We start from the raw sequence: 18,461 nt of genomic DNA on the forward strand, positions 1-18,461 counted from the left end.
AACTCTCTTCCTAAATATTCCCTTCTCCCCTAATTGCCATATTCTCATATAAATCTCTTCTTTTCCCCTTGATACATGTAGTATGTATAGAGTAGATTGTCGTTTTCTAGAATCAGCAAAGGGAAGCATAGTGCTTAAGAAGTGGGAAAGCTCTGGAGTCAGAGAGATCAGTTTGAGACCTGGCGCTGTGTTTCACATCTATGTGGCCTTGTTCCAGTTATTCAGCTCTTCTGTGTTTCATTTCTCTTAACTATAAAACAGATATAATAATGGTGCCTGCATAATACATTGCTGTGAGGATTTAATGAGATATGGTATGTGAAATGCTTAATACAAGGCTTGTTTTATAACAATGAACATCAGCAGTTACTAATGATTGTACGTTATGCTGGGTACAGCTAGTCTGTTCTTTATTGTATGATGATCTTTGCTTTATGTTTTCCTAAGTTCATCTTGCACTTCTTTTCGTGTAAGCATCTAGAAAATCCCATAGTAGAATCATGCCTGTTAATTTATGTTTGACAGTAACTAGTGGTGTGCTAAGTAGTAAGTTTATAAGAATGGTATAATTTTATAGTACGTATTTTTTAAACATTTTGAGATTGAGTTTAGAATTCATACAGCAGGTAACATTCATTATGTCACCTAACTGGAACTAAAAATGTTTGTAAAAATGGTATTCAAAACGAGACGAAAAGACAACCCTCAGAATGGGAGAAAATATTTGCAAATGGAGCAACTGACAAAGGATTAATCTCCAAAGTATACAAGCAGCTCATGCAGCTCAATATCAAAAAAACAAACAACCCAATCCAAAAATTGGCAGAAGACCTAAATAGACATTTCTCCAAAGAAGATATACAGATTGCCAACAAACACATGAAAGGATGCTCAACACCACTAATCATTAGAGAAATGCAAATCAAAACTACAATGAGGTATCACCTCACACCTGTCAGAATGACCATCATCAAAAAATCTACAAACAATAAATGCTGGAGAGGGTGTGGAGAAAAGGGAACCCTCATACACTGTTGGTGGGAATGTAAATTGATACAGCCACTATGGAGAACAGTATGGAGGTTCCGTAAAAAACTAAAAATAGAACTACCATACGACACAGTAATCCCACTACTGGGTATATACCCTGAGAAAACCATAATTCAAAAAGAGTCATGTATCACAATGTTCATTGCAGCTCTGTTTACCATAGCCAGGACATGGAAACAACTTAAGTGTCCATCGACAGATGAATGGATAAAGAAGATGTGGCACATATATACAATGGAATATTACTCAGCCATAAAAAGAAATGAAATTGAGTTATTTATAGTGAGGTGGATGGACCTAGAGTCTGTCACACAGAGTGAAGTAAGTCAGAAAGAGAAAAACAAATACCGTATGCTAACACATATATATGGAATCTAAAAAAAAAAAAAATTGTTCTGAAAATCCTAGGGGCAGGACAGAAATAAAGATGCAGACGCAGAGAATGGACTTGAGGACACGGGGAGGGGGAAGGGGAAGCTGGGACAAAGTGAGAGCTTTATACACCACCAAATGTAAAAGAGATAGCTAGTGGGAAGCAGCTGCATAGCACAGGGAGATCAGCTCGGTGCTTTGTGACCACCTAGAGGGGTGGGATAGGGAGGGTGGGAGGGAGACGCAAGAGGGAGGGGATATGGGGATATATGTATATGTATAGCTGATTCACTTTGTTATAAAGCAGAAGTGAACACACCATTGTAAAGCAATTATACTCCAATAAAAATGTTAAAAAAAAGGCAAAATAACGGTATTCAATTTTGGGAATTTGATTACCTAATTAAATGTTTACATATGTTCAAGACAGGAAACATGGCTGTACTACATACAAGACCTCAGAGACACATCACAGGACAAAAACTAACAAAACATCAGAAGGGAAAAATGAAAAAAAAAACTCATGAAACTCTAGGTCAGTGGAGATAGAAAGTATGAAGGAAGAGAAGAATGGGAATGAAAAATAAGGCAGATCCCTCTGAGGTAGTCATTAGAAGTAACAGAGGCACATAATGAACAAGCTGCTTTCATCTTGAAAAAGCATAACAGATAAAGGATGCATGTCAGATCTGAGTGGTGCAATAGAAGATTTTTCACAAAGGAGTTAAATACATTGAACAAACACAACTATTCTCATGATGAAAATGTTTCATTCATTCCAAAGTCCCAGACCCCTCCAGTATTGTGAGAAATGGCTTTGGGGATATGAATGGAATAACAGCTACCACTAGAACAGTCAGAAAAATAGACTCCAGGGTACACCTAGAAGGGTCCACCTCACCATGATGTTTACCTAACTGGGAGCCAGAAAAAAACATGTACCTCTGTTTTCTCACAGAAAGTTGTATGTTGCTTTCTCAAAAGCTCCATCACTGGACTCATTAAGTGTTGACTCTGAGAACAGGAGAGTGAATTATGCTTAGACTGAACCACGTGAATAAACAGCATTTCTTTATATATTATTAATTGTTAGTAAATATTTGTTGGAAGAAGAAATTAAACTTTTTTCAAACGTTGCGTGTTATGCTGGGCACAGACAGTTTTGTGATCGTTGGGGTGAAGGCGATATGTTTATTGTTTAGATGAGATGCTACAAGAAACATAATATCCTATGCTACAGGATATTAATATGTGTTAAGAAGAATATTTAAAAAGCCTTCCATAGTTAAATATGTTTGAGATATTCTGGCTTATGCAATATTAAATAAATTTCTTGACTGTGGGATTTCAGAGAGTTTAATATGCCAGTGTGCCCTGTGAATCGTCAAGAAGGCTGTATTGCTAAGCTTATTTCACTACAGGCAAGTTTTTCAGAGTATCTCACAGTCCTGATGTTTTGCTAAACAAGGTCAAAAAACCTAGCAAGAGACTTTTATTTTCACAACGTCATTAACTGGTGGGTGGCCCTCAGAAGCTGATGATCTGAGATAATGTGTAGTTTTGTCTAGGTTAGCATTTGGATTTCAGCTCCTGTACAGAAAGTCAGTTAGTTCGTTAGTGAGTCCAGCTGTTTCCCGCCCCCTCAGTTTTCCTTACTGGTGGTGTCACCTGTTTAAAGTAATAAAGCTTTGTTTCTTTATGAAAAAAGGACATCAGAAGAAGGTCAGCTGATGTGGCTGGTGACAATAATAAAGTGAATGTGAAGCCTTCTAAGAAAGTTTTAACCAGAAAATGGAAATTATAGAGATGTTAAGAAAGGCGCAGTTGAATTCAGCTGTGGCTTTTTAAATGGAAACATGTCCACCATGTGATTTGTATAAAAACAAGAGTGGTTCGAGAACAGACTTTACTAAGTGCTCCAGCTAGTGCAAAAGTTGTTCTACATGTAACAAATAGAACTTTACTGAAAGGTGGAGAGATAGACCATTTGTGTGTGAAACTATGCATGAGAAGTGCTTAGCTTTAGAGATATGAATAGAGAAATTCCAGACTCTGAAGAAGTGTTCTGTATTTGTGAATTTGGGGGTTTCTGACCATCCTCATGATTTATCCCATGAGAATATTAATCTAGCTTCTGCTGGGTGGGAGTTTATCCAGTTCTCTGTGCCATCTTCAGTGCCAAGAACATTTACTCTAAAGAAGGCATTGACTCCACTTTGCAGATGAGGAAACTGAGGTCCAGAGAGATGAAGGCACTTACATCCCATCATACAGGACTGGGGATTCAAAGCAAAGCCTGCCTACTTCCAGACTCTCTCGACTGCACCATGCCACTTTCTAATAAAAAAGTGACTTTCTTAAATTAAAATTAATTGAGGAGTCACCATTTCTGGCTGGTGATATCAGAACCTCAAACCCTCTATTCTAATGTATAAAATTCAGTACTGTATGATTAGTTATAAAATTTAACTGCCCAGTTTATAATGTCCCCAGTAATGATTTTGAAGATTTCTTCCCAGGGAATGTACTTAATAAGGCTGACTTCTATAGATATATACTACCCCATTTTTAGATAGTTATGCCTTGAATAGCTACTGCCTAACAAACAGTAAACATTTAATAAATGTGAGCTACCATTATCAATGGTAACAGATAGTGAAAGCAATTCTGTCATAGAACACATCTTATTTAAAAGATGTCCAAGCCCACGTTGTGTTATCTTCTCCATGTAACCGTCTCTGGTCTCCCAAGTTAGAACATCTCTCCAGTCCTTAAGTGTACATAGTGCTCTGTGATATTTAGCATTTCTTTATTGTTATAACAAGAGTCAGCATGGCCTAGGTAAGCACAGAGGATTTGGAGTCAGAATGCCTGGAATTAAATGCTGCCTCCACCATTTATTAGCCGTGGGACTTGGGCAATGTAGCTTAAATGTTCTGTGCTTGTTTCCTTATCTGTAAATTGGCGATGAGTACTAAGAATATCTGCCGTATAAACTGTTGTGAGTATTTAGTGAGTTAGTCTATGTTAGGCACACTGAAGAGCGACTGGCAGGTGTTAATTCTCAACAAATGGCTGTTGTTATTGAATTCAAGGCCCTGCCCCCTCAGTTGGATTGTAAGCTCCTTAAGGACAGTAGCCAAACCTGATTCATCTCTGCCTGGCAAATTATAGGCTCTGGATAAATGTGTTCATTTGGTATATGCATTGAATGAATGCCCATGGAGATTTTTCTCACAATTTTGCTGTATTTTTCATTGCATTTTTAAAGAACTGTAAACGTCAGGTGAATGCTCCTTAGAAAACTAGTTGCACCTCTTTACCCTTTTATTCATGGCCTTTCCACTTTGGCTGATCCCATCTCTCCAAATCTTTCTCTCTGTTTAAAGTGGTATCCTTAGGGAAGAATTATATAAGAATATCTGTGCTACATGTAATTGAAGCAGTAGCTCATTGTAATTAAAAGTAATTGAGACCTTCCAGTGAATGGGTTTTAGCAGGAGCACAGCAGGCATCAACTAGAAAGAATGTCCTGGTGCCCTGGTGCTTTCCCAGCCCGCTGGACCCCAGTAACCCTGCAGCGCGGGGGGACAATGAGCCTTTGTGTCAGTGTCACCGAACATCACTGAGCACCCTACTGGGGAAGTGGGCTTTTAGACAGAGACCTGGCGTGTCCCTTGCTGGCTTTGGATAGTAGTGTAGATAGAATACTTAAGAGACCCGGGTTGAGGGTCAGATCTTCATGTGCCTTCTGCAGCAATTATTTACACTTCCCTAGTCTTGCTAGTTCCCTTTTTTATTGTTATTTTGTTTTGTGTTGTTTTGTTTAGAAGTATTATACTCAACTCTAGAGTTGATCCAAATAATGCATGCACTTTCATTTCTCTTTCTTTATACAATATTGTGCTCCCAGTTTTTTCTCTTTCTCTCTCTATACATATACCTATATATGTATCCATATGTATATGTGTGTCTCTCTCTACACACACACAGACGGAGAGAGCAAGAGAGAGAAAGGGAGGGAAATTCGTGTTACGGAGATTAAATGAAGTAGTGCAGATTAACTAAATCACCACACTCTAGCATGCAGCAAGTGTTCCATGCGTGTTCTTAGTTCGTTAGGTGTTCTCTAAGGCATCTGTATGGGTTAGGTAGACAGAAACTTGTTTAATTGCTGATTTGACTTTTTTTTTAATCTGGGGTCTCTCATTGAGAGTATTTGCCTTGCCAGTTATTAGAGCTCCAAACTCACTTCTCTGTACTCGGCTTTGCAAAGCTGAAGCTGGGCCTCTCTTAACTTGGAGGCTCCATGGTAGGCTCTGCCCAAAGAGGACGCTAGAGTAAACCAGCAAGGTTGGAGGGGGAAGTAAGGACTCCTTCCTTGCTTGCTTTGGGCCCCCTGTCTTCCTGTTACTGTGCGCATTACCCGAGCAAAGCTGCTTCACCTGGGCAGCAGGAGTGCTTTCCTGCAGCAGCCTGTTGAATCCAGTTTGCAGTCTTTGCAATTCAAAAAACCAACCTCATCGTGCGCTTCAGGGACGCCACAGGGCCCAAGGGCACCGCCTCATCACAGGTCTGCTTCTAAGCTTTGATAATTCCAACCTCTGCTCATTTTCCCCTCAGCTTTCTGCAGTTATTACTTCCAGGATACCTTTAAGTTCTCTTTTTTTTACGCTCTCAGTTACCTAGTTAACAGTTTTATACTTAGCTAACAATTCTTCATTTTAAACTCTCTCTGTCATAAGTGATGTGGTTTCTGTCTGGTGACTGGCCTGAGTGATCCGTGTGTTGGGATCCGTCTCTGTTAATAGTGACAGACTGAGTTACCAGTTGGGAAAATGCTAATTGGGTGATGGCTTGCTAAGTACAGTTCTTAGAGCCAAGGAAGTGGATTAATCTGGAGGGACAATTTTTCCAGGGATATGGTGCCCTTAATGCTACTTAAAAAAATTATCGGGCTTCCCTCGTGGCGCAGTGGTTGAGAGTCCGCCTGCCGATGCAGGGGACACGGGTTCGTGCCCCGGTCCGGGAAGATCCCACATGCTGCGGAGCGGCTGGGCGTGTGAGCCATGGCCGCTGAGCTTGCGCTTCCGGAGCCTGCGCTTCCTGAGCTTGCGCTTCCGGAGCCTGTGCTCCGCAACGGGAGAGGCCCCAACAGTGAGAGGCCCGCATACCGCAAAAAAAAAAAAAAATTATCACATTTAGGGCTTCCCTGGTGGCGCAGTGGTTGGGAGTCCGCCTGCCGATGTGGGGGGCGCGGGTTCGTGCCCAGGTCCGGGGGGGTCCCGCGTGCCGCGGAGCGGCTGGGCCCGTGAGCCATGGCCACTGAGCCTGCGCGTCCGGAGCCTGTGCTCCGCGGCAGTAGAGGCCGTGGCGGTGAGAGGCCTGCGTACCGCAAAAAAAAAAAAAAAAAAAAAAAAAAAAAATTATCACATTTATCATGTGAACCTTAACAACTGTAGAGGACGTTCTCTTCCACGTAGCAAGTTTCATAGAGGTGAAATGACTCGCCCTAAGGCAGATGTCCCTGAGCAAGTTCATTGGTGGCTTCCATGGTTGCTTCCAGGGGGTTCACATAATCTCTCACACTTGTGTGCAAAAGTTGAGTGCATGGAAATTTTTTGAAGCAGAGGCTTTTCTTTTCAGTAGGATTTTTTTTGTTTTGTTTTGTTTTGTTTTTTCCGTGGAACCTTGACCCATAAAAACTTAAGAAACGCTGTTGCAGTGGGGTTATTTGGGAAGAAAATATAGACGGATTAAAAAAAAAAAGGAGCTCGAGAATTATTTTGGGAGTCAGCATAAATAAAAATAACTACATAAAAATCTACCAGGATATTTCCTGCCCTTGAGGCTGCTGTTAGGGAGAGCAACTCATTTTCCCTGCCAAGGTCCGTGCTCCCTCTTTTGGCAGCATGGTTCTGAGCCAGATGGGCTGTGAATCTGACTCTGGCTGGTCATTCCAGTGTGCCCGACCTCAGACTGGATAGAGCCAAAGCAAATGTTTACATTTTGCTTCTTTGCATTTTTAGTGTTAATGCTTAGTATGTGCCAGATGAAAAATTCCTGGTCACTTGACTCAGGTCAGTAGCAAGCCTCATTTATGGAACATTTATTTTTTTTTGAGATATCTTGCCTTCTCTTGAAATGATCATTGGGAGATGTATATCACTTTCCTTATATAGCACATATAGTCACAGTATAAATATCTATTTTAATAAAATATAAATATATATTTAAGTATAAACATGTATGTGAATTAGATTCTCTAGTATTCAGTAATATAATCATGAAATAAGAATGATCATTTTTGTTTTGAGAATTTTCTGACAATCCATACAGGCATACAAATCATGTATGATTTTTCTGTATTACTTATGCCCTATTAGAGTTGGTAGATTGAAAGAAAAAGACAGTTTTAAAAAATGATGAGAGGGGGCCTCCCTGGTGGTGCAGTGGTTGAGAGTCCGCCTACCGATGCAGGGGATACGGGTTCGTGCCCCGGTCTGGGAGGATCCCATATGCCGCGGAGCGGCTGGGCCCGTGAGCCATGGCTGCTGAGCCTGCGCATCTGGAGCCTGTGCTCCGCAACGGGAGAGGCCACAACAGTGAGAGGCCCGCGTATGGCAAAAAAAAAAAAAAAAATGATGAGAGGAAAGTAAAGTATTTGTCCTTCTTGAACTTTGATTTTGCAGCTGCTGAATCTGAACACAGTAGGAAGCCTAGTAAAAGATGCTTTAAATGGAGGATAAGAGCTCAGAACGGTTTTAAATTCTGCAATTCTGCTCTGTTATTTTTCATTAACTCTTATTCTCTCAGAGTGAGAAAGGAGGCAGTTACGTGGGGATGTAAAATGGTGCAGCCGCTGTGGAAAAGTTCAGCAGTTCCTCAAAAGGTTAAGCATAGAGTTGCCATATGACCCAGCAATTCTATTCCTAGGTATAGACCCAAAAGAGTTGAAAACATATAGTCACACACCAAGAATTCTCCAGGAATGTTCATAACAACATTAATCCCTATTAGCCAAAATATGGAAACAGCCAACAAGGGTCAACCAACTGGTACATGAACAAATAAAATGTAGTCTATCCATATTTTGGAATTTTATTCAGCCATGAAAAAGAATGAAGTACTGATACATGCTGCAGCATGGATAAATTTTAAAACATTATGCTAAGTGAAAGAAACCAGACAAAAAAGGTTACATACTATGCAAATTAATTCATATGAAATCTCCAGAATAGGCAATTCCATAGAGAATAGAGACAGAAAATAAGTTAGTGGCTTGAGGATGGGGAGAATGGGGAGTGACTGATAAGTAGTATGGGATTCCTTTTGCAGTGAAGAAAACAGATAGGGATCATGGCTGCCCAAGTCTGTGACTCTACGTGAATTACATGCTTTAAAATGGTGAATTTTCGAGGGTGTGAATTATATCCCATTGTAGAAAAAATTGAAGAATCAGTTGATAAAAATTAGTCCTTTGCATTGAAGGAGAGAATCATTGCATAAGACATGGTTTGAATTCTGTACTCCTCTTTCAAACAAAGACTATCCAATTCAAAAGAGATTTTCAGGGATAGACACGTGATTTTAAAAATTGAATCTGCAATAGAATGCTGGAAAATGAAAATGTTAGAGATGCAGGTGGGGTCAGCATGGGGTCTTACAGTTTTGTGACCACATCCCCTTCCCCAGGTCAGATCCCTCCATGCTCACACTGGAGGATCCCCTCAGCTGGGGAATGCTGAGCTCATCCTGAGGTGCTTATCCATTCAGTAGCTGTACTTCCAATGTCAAACCAAATTCAAGACTCTCTTTAGATTGAGAACTTAGTTTCTCGTCAGAAAGGCATGGCGTCGACAATAACAAAATAGCAAGTATGTGCTTTAGGGATTCTTGGGATCTGCTAGCATTGTGTTCTCTCACCAGCTAGGTTTCATATATAATTAATTGTTGTTATACTTGGATGATACACTCCGCCAAAGCTCATAGGGAGCTTTCTAAGGGGAAGAAAAAAAGCCAAGCTTTAGAATCAGACTGACGTATGCCTAAAGTAATGTTTGTTCAAATACATACTTGTTACATAATCTTTAGAAAAATACTAACCCCTTTTGTACCCAAATCTTGGTGATTTGTCATAAAATTTAACAGGTATAACTCTTGAGGGGTTAATCTGTCATTCCTCTTCATTACGTTCTACTGCTTCACCTTCTGCTGCCTTGTTACCTTCAAGCAGGTAGTGTGCTTCTTGCTCAGTTGTCTCAGTGAGGAAATCGGTAGGAACAGATGTGGTTTACAAATGTGGTTTGTAGGGCTTCCCTGGTGGTGCAGTGGTTGAGAGTCTGCCTGCCGATGCAGGGGACGCGGGTTCGTGCCCCGGTCCGGGAAGATCCCACATGCTGCGGAGCGGCTGGGCCCGTGAACCAAGGCCGCTGAGCCTGAGCGTCCGGAGCCTGTGCTCTGCAGCAGGAGAGGCCACAACAGTGAGAGGCCCGCGTACAGCAAAAAAAAAAAAATGTGGTTTACAAATCTTCCAGGCCTTTCTTTCTAAAAGCCCAATCCCAGAGTAGACTCAGGATTTGTGGTAATAAGCTTCCCTAGAACATATTAGAAAGAGATTCCTCCACTAGGGAGGGGAGGAGGATAACAGCAAAACCTAGCCAGTTCTTGCCTTGTTTCCTAGCAGCACCTTTGTGAAAGTAGTAAGACTTTGAAGAGACAAAAAGAGAGGGGGTCTTAAGAGGGCTGGCAAAGTTATTCCGTTCCAAGCTTGCCATGGAGGCAGCAGAGAGCTAGCTTTTCTTCTTTATTCTTCCTTTTTTCCTCGCTGGATGGGTTTGTGGGATGGGGGCTTAGAACTACAATCATCATGATCTTTCTCATCATCCTTGTCATCAGAGCCAATGCTTAAGATAGTGCTCTTAATGCACTGGGCATTTTCTAAGCACTTTACACATATTGCTTATTTAATTCTCACACCTATATGAAGTAGGTACTCTTTATTATCTCCATTTTACTAATGAGGAAAATGAGTGAGGATCACAGAAGTGGAATGAGTTGTCCAAGGTAACACAGTGAATAATTGAGGCATTTGAACCCAGGCAGTCTGATTCCGGTTGCTTTTAGGCATCATGTTACAATGCCTTTCTTAACGATAAATTAAATCTTGTATAAAATAAGGAAATGAATAGTTCCTAAAAAACTATATTTATGAACCAAATTTCACACCTGCTCTGCCTGAAACACAACATTTCAAAAATTTTCTTAATATAGCTATATGCATACAAAAATTATACTAAAATGTTTTGGAGTGCTAGACTAATTGATACCCCATTCCAAAGGAAATGTTTGGGACCAGTGCCTTGCAGAAGGGACAAGTCTAGGAGGCCAATATGAACTTCTCCCAGACCACTGGGCAAGGATCAGAAGATGGTCATCCAGAGGGGCCGGGCATCCAGAGACTAGCCAACAACTTGTTGCCTGAGAAAATAGTTGAACCAACTAGCCACTTTTCTTCCTAGGTCTTGGATTTGGACCCGGTTAGTAGTAGGAAAGAAGACAGGCTATGTTTAGAGAACAGTTGAGTCCACGAATGGCAGAACCCAGGGGGAATGACCTCAGAATTCCACAGCTGAAATCCCTACAACAGTCTCATCTCCAGAATGATTTTAAATACCAGTCCAGCCCCAAAGAAACCTTGCTACCCTATTATCTCTGTAGTTTTACCATAATTCCACCTGTATTACCCATTTTAAAATTCTTGAATTGTTTGAAATTCTCAGCCTAGCAAAGAGGTGTGTATAATGCAGTAAGTGTTAGAACTTTTCTGTATTAACCCCACATTTTCAGTATTAAGGATGGCTAATTAAGCAAGATTATGTCATAGAGGGCCCACCTATGGCAAGTAACAGGATTTTTCATATCCCAATGGTGACAAATCAACATCTGTCATTTCTCCATTCCTTCCACTTATATGGTTGGGAACACACTATTCTCCCTCCTTTTCTCTCTCTTAATTTTTAATAGAAGACCCAGTCTTGTTTTGGGCTTCTTACCTAGAAACATTTCAGCAGTGTTGAGAAAATAATAATCAAAATGATTAAATTATGATAACAAAGTAGGTATTTTGTATCATATGATGTAGGAGTCAAGGCTTAATCAGCATTAACTAAATGACTTTTGATCCTTGAACTTCATTTTTCTCTAGCCTTGGGTCTCCAAGTATCTAGGGCAGTAGATTCATATTGTGGAGCCTTGCAGCAGATGGCTGGCTTTTCACTTTCAGGTAGCTCTTATCTTTGAAAAGGAAGACTGAAGATACTAAGTAATATTTACAGGTTTCCTAATGGTTTGCATAACACATTCTCATTTCAATCAAAAACGTTTTTATTTGGTAAAGTGATTAAAGGATAATGAACATGGTAGTAACTCACAGAGTAGTTTTCTACCTGAAGGAATTTGAGGCTCTTTGGAACACAGGGTCCAGAGAGAACTCTAGAGTGAAATGTAGGAGCTATTTCATGGCGAAACACCAATAGCAAATGCTCATGATGCTTGGAACCCCAGGGGTGGACAAATGCCCTCTTAGTTTCAGACAGAATGAGAAAAGGAATCATCTAGGTTGATTTGATGCAATCTTAAGACTTGGGGAAAAAACCATTAAAATATTAATAACCGTTAAAATTTCTACTTCTCTTCAAAGAAGCAGTTTCCGTAGGGGCTGATAACATCCTTTTTAAAGGTTGAGAAATATAGTTTTATTATAATGAGAAAGTGGTGGCTAAGTTGTCCTAGAATCAAACAGGTTAGATTTGGATCCTGTCTCTGCAACTTATTAGGCTTGGGAGCTTGAAAAATGAGGGAAATTTATAAAATGAGGGAAATAATAGTACCCACACTTAGAATTTCTGTCAAAATTAAATAAGATTATGTGTGAGAATATTCGGTGCGGTATTAAAAGCCTGAAGCACTCACAAAATGTTAACGCTGATCCTTTTGTTACTGTCTTTTGCCACATTCTCATGGCTGAGTCAAAACATACTCATGAGGGATGCTGAATGTATGCAGAGCCCCTTAGGATTTGTGTATTGGTAGGGGGAGAGAATGCTTATTCAAATTAGAGGTATTCCTGGGATTTCAAAAGAAAGTGATGTTGCCTTTGTTTGGGTTCTGTACTCTGCTTTGACACTGTTTCGATGGTGTCCTTATGCAAGAAACCTGAGACTCACTTTCTTCTGTTAGTTGGGAATCATAGTAAATGACACTTACTGGTTGTTCTGAAGATGGATGGAGATCATTGGAATGGAAGCTATTTGCAAAAATAGCACCATAGAAATGCTATTTCCTTTAATCTGTACCCACACCACGGGGACTTTATAATAAAGTCTGTGGAATGAATTTCCAGAGATGATGTAATTACACAAAAATATAACAGTGCATCGACAACCAAACAGATTGCTGTTAACAAGAGGAAAGAATTCATGTCTGCTGAGGGATGGGTAGGATCAGAAAGGTAGATCCCACTTCTGGAGAGATTGTTGATAAATACACACCTTCAAAGGGAAGTAAGTCTGAATGAAATTCCAGCATATAAGTGCAGATCAGTGTGCAGCAAGCTGTTTACATAAAGTGAGCTTAATGGGAAGCAGGCTGGAGGGAAAGTTTCAGAGGGGAGTCTTTACTGGCTGTGGCTTCTTGCCCAAAGTACTGTTTCCTTGGGAGCAGCTGGTAACTGAGCCCCAGTGGATCTGCTGCTCCGTGCCCTTTCTCTCCCTCAGGTAGAAAATGGGTAACTTTGAGTGACAGGCTGTTGAAGACCTAGAATTAATCAAGCCAAGTGTGTCGACTGGGGGCTGGGGAGACAGGGGTAGGACAGATAAGTCTATATAATGTCTCACGTCCCTTTCAGTTCAGAGTTTAGGATTCTAAGATGGTGGGCCCAGCTGCTGGTACCTTATTTAATCTTTTCTATTCTTAGCCAAGGTAATTGCGTAAATGTTAAAATAGAAATGAGTTGAACTCCTGGGGAAAGCCACAGGTAGCTGCCTAAAAGAATTTTAAACATTGTGAACAAAAACTCCTAATTAGTGGAGAGAGTGGGGGGGTGGAGTGGGGGGGCAGTGAAGAGAGTTCTTACTGTCTTTCAACTCAGTGAGGTTTAGCAAGTATTGAATTTCCACTGAATATTTTAAGCCTATTTTACTGTCCTGCCTATTCTTCATTTATTTAAAGTCTTTTAAAATTCACCCTGATTTCATTGTGACTAAAGAGTTACTGTTATGAACTTGTATGAGACCCCAGTGAGTTTCCATTTTTAATTGGGAATGTCGGGAACTGAGGGAGCAGCTGCAGTTTTATTCAGGTCCTTAACTGTGGTGTGAGAAAGCTAAGGATTGATCAGAATCTAACCGTCCATATTCGTATGTTTATAATATGTGAATTGATAAACATACAGAGCTAAGTTCCTGTCATTAAGAATGCAAACATGAGGCCTCCCTGGTGGTGCAGTGGTTGAGAGTCCGCCCGCCGATGCAGGGGACACGGGTTCGTGCCCTGGTCCGGGAAGATCCCACATGCTGCGCAGCGGCTGGGCCCGTGAGCCATGGCTGCTGAGCCTGCGCGTCCGGAGCCTGTGCTCCGCAACAGGAGAGGCCACAGCAGTGAGAGGCCCGCGTACCGCAAAAAAAAAAAAAAAAGAATGCAAACATGAAAACTCAAATAACCAGGCTTACTTAAGACACATGGTCAATGAGAATTTGTTATTATGACCATGAGGGATCATGAGGTTTTCGATTGCCTTTCAAATTACCAAAAGGATATTACATCATGTTAAACATCTTTGAGGGTCACACATCCTAGTGTTTGAGAATTGATTTTCTGTATATGATACACATGGCTGCTTTTTATTAACCAGAATTGAATAAGCCACAGCTTTTAAATGGTCTTAAATGGTTTGTTCTTGCAGAACTTTGTCGGCTGATCATAATGTTGGAGTGTTTCCCTCTCATAGAATTGCTAATATAAAAATGATTAATATCCTGACTTCCTCCCAAAATTTTTTATACAGTTTTATTATAAAACTACTACCTCCTTATTTTAGAAAACATGAAAATAGAGAATCATATAAAGAACACAGAAGCTTCCATATTTCCACTAATATGAAATACCTCCAAATATGTTGGTGCATTTCTTTATATAACCATATGCATTTACATACATACATACATATGTACATAAGCATATGTGAGAATAAACACACATTCTATCCAAGTTTCTAGTGTCTAGCAGTCATTTCTTTGGTTCAAGGAAACATCATCTGCTTCCACTGTCTGATTTTCTGGTTTTATGGAAGCATATTTATTCATGTACAGTTTGAAATAAGCAGTGTGGAATTTTTCCCTTCACAGAAAGAATTATTTGAAAAAAAAAACAATAGAGATCAAAAACGAAACACTACACTGAACCACAGTAAAACTCTTATGTCATCACCCATACTTATCACTGACTTCACATTTCAAGATGCAGTATCTCTAACCTTGTTGAATTTATGGGGACTGGAGAGAGAAGAGGTATTAACATAGGAGAAAGGAAGTGATAAAAGCATGGCATAAATCCAGATGATTTGCAAATCAGTTCCCATGTACCTATGGAGTGGTTGCATTTCCTTTGGTGGCAGTCTCTCTGGGGTGTTTGAACATCTAACTTCTATTTTCTTGACCCTGAAATTCAGACGTTATGTCTCAGGCAAGGCTGTATTAGTTATTCTGAGTTAGGACAAGTAGGTTAGCAATAGTTTTAGCTCCCTAAGGTGCTTTAACCTTCCATCTCCTTATGTTTTCATGAGTATTTCAATTTAAAAAAAAGTGCCTTTCGTTCGTTGTAATTATAACCTAAACGTGCCCCACCCTGAATTGATTTCAACTGCCTCACTCATCTGTAATATTGTGACTGAAATAATAGAGAACAATACTATTGAGGGAGTAATAAATTTAAACATGTTAATAAAAAATGATGAAGGTGAAAGGAATGACATGATTTTCCTTCAACTTTGGAAATTAAACTCAATTTTCATTCATTTTATGAATATTATTATGAATATGAGCTCTTTTAAGTAAATAAAACTGCATTTAAAATTATATAGATGGAGCCTGCAAACTGTGTGGTTTTGGACAGATTACTTAGCATCTCTGGGCCTCAGTTCCTCATTGATAGATGAGGAAGTGGAGGCTGCTGATGCCTATTTTAGAGAGTTGTTGTGTTCATTTATTGATATAATAAAATGTGAAGTACATTTAATATCTGATACAGAGTAAAAACTGAATAAAGTTTAGCTACTAATATTATTACCCATTCAGATTAGCTTCTAATATTTGTTTCACATTTATTATTCACTTAACTTTATTCTGTTAATGTTTCTATATTGTAATGTAATCAGCATATATGCAATTTTTAATGATTCATTCATACATTTATTATGTCCTACTTATTTCCAAAATAACTGTAAGATATTTTACATTGCATGATACAGATAAAATGAAACCATAAGTTATATGAGTGAAATAAAACAACCAAGTAATTAAAGGAATGAAAGAATAATTATATCAGAACGTAGATTTGGACAGCTATTATATTGGAGCCCTGAATTTTGTTCTGAACTGCCCACAAAAGGGCAAAAAGAAGAAGAGCAAATTATGGAGCTTTTACTGTCTTATAAAGGGAAACATGTTGGTTCTCTAAGCATAGTTTTTTCTCTTGTACTGCTGTCTAAATGGTATGTATTGCATTGGCCTTTATGTAAGGGATGTTGAAAAACCTAATGGATGGTGTCTTTGTTAGCAGTTTTACTACAGAAAAAAGATCATGAATGGCCTTAAAGACGTTCTTTTCTTTGATTTTTATAAGCTGGAAATAAGGATTTTAATTAGATATGTAGAGTTTTCTTATGATATCAGAGTGATATTTGCTTGGGAATTTATTTACTCACTTTGTTTTTCATGTGCTAAGCATCCATTATGGATGTTTGTGAACTCATTTTTTTCTTTTATCCTTTGATTATTTATATCCATTCTTCTCTAATATAGATTATAATGGCTAAGAATTGGAATTCATAAGAACTCTTGTTGAGTACCATTAGATTACTTGGTAGAGAGTCTGAACTGGTTCATTTTTATGTCTAATTTTCCTTCAAGTTGTCTTTCCTTTTGTTGATGAAATACATCACTAGCATAGCTCTGATATTTGCCAGGCAAGATTATTGTTAGTTTTTACTCATAGATGTATCTGGATGGAATAGAGACAGATGGTAAATTTTCTTGAGTTAATTTGAAAAGAGAAAGGGAAGATATATTTGAAAATGTGAGTACTTGAGCATTTAAAAAAAATAAATTTATTTATTTATTTTGGCTGCTTTGGTTTTTTTTTAACATTTTTATTGGAGTATAATTGCTTTACAATGGTGTGTTAGTTTCTGCTTTATAACAAAGTGAATCAGTTATACATATACATATATCCCAATATCTCTTCCCTACTGCGTCTCCCACCCTCCCTATCCCACCCTTCTAGCTGGTCACAAAGCACTGAGCTGATCTCCCTGTGCTATGCAACTGCTTCCCACTAGCTATCTGTTTTACATTTGGTAGTGTATATATGTCCATATATACACTACCACTCTCTCACTTTGTCCCAGCTTACCCTTCCCCCTCCCCGTGTCCTCAAGTCCATTCTCTAGTAGGTCTGTGTCGTTGTTCCCGTCTTGCCACTAGGTTCTTCATGACCATTTTTTTGTTTTTTGTTTTTTTCAAGATTCCATATATATGTGTTAGCATATGGTATTTGTCTTTCTCTTTCTGACTTACTTCTCTCTGTATGACAGTCTCTAGGTCCATCCACCTCACTACAAATAACTCAATTTTGTTTCTTTTTATGGCTGAGTAATATTGCATTGTATATATGTGCCACATCTTCTTTATCCATTCATCTGTCGATGGACACTTAGGTTGCTTCCATGTCCTGGCTATTGTAAATAGTGCTGCAATGAACATTGGGGTGCATGTGTCTTTTAGAATTATGGTTTTCTCAGAGTATATGCCCAGCAGTGGGATTGCTGGGTCATATGGTAGTTCTATTTTTAGTTTTTTAAGGAACCTCCATACTGTTCTCCATAGTGGCTGTATCAATTTACATTCCCACCAACAGTATATGAGGGTTCCCTTTTCTCCACACCCTCTCCAGCATTTTTTTTTATTATTATTATTATTTTTATTTTTTATTTTTTTGCGGTATGCGGGCCTCTCACTGTCGCGGCCTCTCCCGTTGCGGAGCACAGGCTCCGGACGCGCAGGCCCAGCGGCCATGGCTCACGGGCCCAGCCGCTCCGCGACATATGGGATCCTCCCAGACCGGGGCACGAACCCGTATCCCCTGCATCGGCAGGCGGACTCTCAACCACTGCGCCACCAGGGAGGCCCTCCAGCATTTATTGTTTGTAGATTTTTTGATGATGGCCATTCTGACTGGTATGAGGTGATACCTCATTGTAGTTTTGATTTGCATTTCTCTAATGATTAGTGATGTTGAGCATCCTTTCATGTGTTTGTTGGCAATCTGTATATCTTCTTTGGAGAAATGTCTATTTAGGTCTTCTGCCCATTTTTGGATTGGGTTGTTTGTTGTTTTGATATTGAGCTGCATGAGCTGCTTGTAAATTTTTGTACAGATTCAATGCAATCCCTATCAAACTACCACTGGCATTTTTCACAGAACTAGAACAAAAAACTTCACAATTTGTATGGAAACACAAAAGACCCCGAATAGCCAAAGCAATATTGAGAAAGAAAAACGGAGCTGGAGGAATCAGGCTCCCTGATTTCAGACTATACTACAAAGCTACAGTAATCAAGACAGTATGGTACTGGCACAAAAACAGAAATATAGATCAGTGGAACAGGGTAGAAAGCCCAGAGATAAACCCACGCACATATGGTCCCTTATCTTTGATAAAGGAGGCAAGAATATACAATGGAGAAAAGACAGAGTCTTTA

The 18,461-nt window shown here is 39.5% G+C and overlaps 1 protein-coding gene across 7 annotated transcripts in view; it reads left to right on the plus strand.

Moving 5' to 3' along the window:
• The window catches only part of SORCS1 (sortilin related VPS10 domain containing receptor 1), a 572,111-nt gene that overhangs the window by 89,115 nt on the left and 464,535 nt on the right, over positions 1-18,461 (plus strand). The gene's annotated exons all lie outside the window — the stretch shown is intronic.

Source organism: Mesoplodon densirostris, chromosome 1, assembly GCF_025265405.1.
Source record: "Mesoplodon densirostris isolate mMesDen1 chromosome 1, mMesDen1 primary haplotype, whole genome shotgun sequence".
Taxonomy (NCBI): domain Eukaryota; kingdom Metazoa; phylum Chordata; class Mammalia; order Artiodactyla; family Ziphiidae; genus Mesoplodon; species Mesoplodon densirostris.